Here is a 4,153-nt window from a genome sequence, read left to right on the forward strand (position 1 = left end):
GCCCATTTCTAATCATCTGTGTAGCACCAAGAGGTGCGCTTACCAGGAAGATTCTAGCCTATGTCCATCCTGGGTCGGAGCTTCATCGAGTCTGCCTCAGAGAGCAGAGCTTTTGCGTGGGCCTGGCAGAGGGGAGCATGGAGTCTCTGCTCCAGAGAGCAGAGCTGTCGAGTCTGAGCTCACTTCCTCTTCCTCCCAGCATTCTGTTGTGTTTACTCCTCCCACCTATGTTTTAACCTTTGAGGCCAAGCAGTTTCTTCATTGCTTAACCAATGAAATCAACAGATTGATATATGACACTCCCACATCAGTAGGACCCAGCCATGACAAGCTCAATAGAGACCCAAGTTTCAGTAGTTTAACCTAAGGCAATACCTGGTTCCAAGAAAGACCAAAACTGAGACCAGCCAGGCACCACTCAGGAACAGAGACCATCAAAAGGAAATTTCTAACATTCCAACCATTGTAGATAGGATCACCTGCCAGCACACACCCATCACCTTTCACCAGGACACCCCTAGACAAATGTCAGCCAATCAGGGATCCTGAGCCTTAGAAATCCTTTACCTCAGTTTTGCTATTATAAAATTCCCACCCCAACTGAGCTTTGGACTTTCCATCACTCCTATATGTTGGACACACTGAGAGACCAAGTTTGCAAACTTTTATAAGAATAAAGGCTCTTTGCTTTTACATACAGGACTTGATCCATCTCCTAGTTGGTTTGGGGAAAACTCCATGATCTAGACATAACAGCAGACACATCTAGAAGCCAGTCCAAATATTCCTCTAGTGCTTAAAATTGGAAGAGTTGGTTATTTTGTTTGCAATTAGCTATTTGAGCCAATACGTGCTTACAGTTTTGAGTATCAAAAAAAAAAAAAATTAAGAAACCAAAACAGGCTGAAGAGATGGTTAAGAGCACTGACTGTTCTTTCAAAGGACCTGGGTTAAATTCCTAGCACCCACATACTGTCTGTAACTCTGGTTCCTGGGAATCCTACACCTGTATATATATACATTCAGGCAACACACCAACACCATAGAAAGAAAGGAAGGATGGGAGAAAAAGACAGAAGAAGGGAGGGAGGAAAGGAGAGAGGGAGAGAAAGCTGGGCAGTGGTGGCACACTTCTTTAATTCCAGCACTTGAGAGGCAGGTGTATTGTTGTGAGTTCAAGGTCAGTCTGATCTACAAAGTAAGTTCCAGGATAAGCAAGACTACAACAGAGAAATCCTGTCTTGAAAAACAAACAAACAAAAAAAGTAAAACAAACAAACAAAAAAAAACAGCTAACAAAGAATCCACTTTTGGTAAAAAGAAGTTTGAGATCATTTAAACACATTTTTCTCTGGAATATTTATAATATTTTCATTCTAATGAGGGAGAAAATATTAAATCAAAAAATTACTTAAAAACATTTAAGATAGATTGATAGTAGCACATATATGATTACAAGTGGGTCAATGTATCGTATGTGAGCAAATGTTCTATTGTTGTTTATAAGAAATAAAAGTAATTTTCGAGATCTCTGGTCTGAGAGAACCCGTGTGGTGCTTTTCAGCATTCGGTTCTGTGATGTGTGGCGTCTTTCATAGAGTTTGTGCCATCTGGTGGTGAGTCCTTTAGCCTTCAGTGTTGGGTTCTCAGGCCATTGTGCGGAAAGTGGTGAAGGGCTGGGATGTCCCAGGCCAAAGGGAAAATTAGCGGCTCTGCTCCAGGGAAGGAATGAAAGAGAGAATGAAATTCCACCAGTCCAAGGAAAACAATAGGCGGGGGTTGGGGGGGAGAAACGGAAGGAAATGTGGGCCAGGTGAGCATAAAGGAAGAGAGAAGTCACAAATTGTACTCAAGGGCACAGAGAGGTGTTGCAAGGGAAATCACCACCGCTCAGGAAAGATAGCAGATAGCGGAGGGCACATTTACTGTTGCAAACACAAAAGCCAGGGTGTGGGTTAGCTTTAGAAGCCGCTCCTGTCGCTCATCCGCTTCCCTTTTGTCTGGAGCCAGGGTGGGGTTCTAACAGAGAATAATGGCTCTTTATGGCTAACCTTCATCTCCCCGGAAAGGGATGATCTTTAGAAAACAACAACAAAAACTTGCTTCCTAACCACACAAAACAGCCCAAGACTCTCCCACTCTGCAGGCAGCGAGTGATTTTTCTTCGGCTCTTGATCTGCTCTTGTTCAACCTTGAAACAACAGCTCCCCTGGGGGGAATTTTGGTGGCCAAAAAACTGTTGGAGGAGAACAGCATTTCTCTTGGTCAGCTCAAGGTCACTCACTGTAACGTCAGAGGTGGCAGCTCCCTGGGATCACACAATGACAATTATGCCTCTCAGTAGCTGTATGTGTCCTTAATCTGCCTGGTGAGGGAAACAACAGACATGCTGGACCTGGGATGAGGTGTCAGGACTTTAGGGTGCACTGGGAGTTGAAGTCTTATCACCAAAGTCTACCCACTCACTCACTCCCTGTTTCAGAGAAGACAAGATTAGTTCTGAAGAGCTGGGGAGAAGAGACGGAGACCGAGGTGCTCACAAAGGGAAGGAGGGGGAGGTCAGAGAAGACAGCCCGTCCTAGCCCTCAAGGCCAGGCAGCTGAAGGCAGGAGCCTCCACGGAATAGCAAGTAGAAGTGGGCAGAGGAGAGGCCTGGAAGGAGGGCCCTGTAGAGGAAAGGCGTGAAGACATTGGTGTCTTCAGGGTTCTGTGACAGCACCGTGGGAGTGTGCGGGAGAGCAAGCCAGCTGTGCTGACAACAAAAGCCGAAAAGAAGGAGGAACCGGTCAGGAGCAACTGTCAGGTTCCTGCCCATATTTCAAAGAAAGGTGACAACGAAAAGCCACGTGGGGTTGTGTGGGGGCTGGGGCCCGGCCCTCAGGATTTGTGGACAGCTTCTTGTTTGCCACAGAAAGACGGGTCAAGTGTCCTTTACCTGAGAGTGAGTGGTAGGCAGGACAAAAAAATCTATTATTTCTCCTGCTTAGTTTCACCTGGGTCCCCCACAATGGGAGTCGGCGCTATGAAGAAAGGTGGGGCAGGGCCATAGTGCGAGCACTAGCAAGCGCGTGCCAACTCACAATGAATAAGCAAAATTGGTCAAGACAACCCGTCAGCGGACCAAAAGCACTGTAACTAAGGACGGTAGCCAATCACAGCACACCAGCAGCGATCACCAGTTTCAAAAGGACCAACCAAAAAAGCGTTCCTGCGGCAGCCTAATTTCTCTGACCCCATAACCCCCCTTCCACCCCCCTCCCCCGGACCCTTTGACAGTAAAGAGCTTTTACATTGAAAGCTCTCAAGAGTCTGTGTGTCGTTGCCTCCACGTTTTCTCAGCCCCGACCCCGGGAAACCGGGATTGCACAAGAGGCAGCAGCCACAACCGCAATGGGAAGGGAGCTGGATTGGCCTTCAGGGCTCCTGGTTGTCCCTCATGAGGCTTAGAGTTTTTGATGAGGCCTGTAACTTCTCTGGTCTCATTTCTGTCTGGGAATGCCAGAACTTAGTTCTGTGGTAGTCACACCGCCTTTACTGAGCAAGGACCACATGACTCACTGCTTGAAGTACACGAAGTGGGCCAGGCCGTATCACATGGTGCTGCTACCCTTTCACACACAGAAAGAGCAAGCACAGAAGTGTCGAAGCCCAAGGACACTCAGGAGGGGGGAGCTGGAAGAACTGGTCAGCATTCCCAGCAGTTGATGACCAGAGTCCAAGAGCCCCAGCTCCTATGCTCTCGTCTGTCTCCCAGGAATGCGTAAATCCCTGTAGTTTTGTTGTTGTTGTTGTTTGGTTGGTTTCTTTTTTTGTCTGAAAAATGAGGGTTTTAGGCTCCATGCTCTCTAGGTTGCTTCCTTGTCTAGGATCTGAAGAGTCCACCATGCAGTGTCTTGGGAAGATGGCATGAACCAGAGCACACCTCACGCCAGTGTCCTGGTTGTGCTCTCGCATACCAAAGAGGAATCAGAAATCCCCCATAATTCTCCCTGTTCCTTCAGCCATGGTGCCACTCCTACCAGCCCCCAGCAGCAGACACAGCAGTGGCAGGTACCCGAGCATAGAGGCCAGGGTTTGTAGCAATAAGAAATGAGGATAGAAACCCAGATTAGGGCAAGGACTGGCTGGGAGAAAACTATTGCCATAGTGAAAT

The sequence above is a fragment of the Microtus ochrogaster genome, chromosome 19 (assembly GCF_000317375.1).
Source record: "Microtus ochrogaster isolate Prairie Vole_2 chromosome 19, MicOch1.0, whole genome shotgun sequence".
Taxonomy (NCBI): Eukaryota; Metazoa; Chordata; class Mammalia; order Rodentia; family Cricetidae; genus Microtus; species Microtus ochrogaster.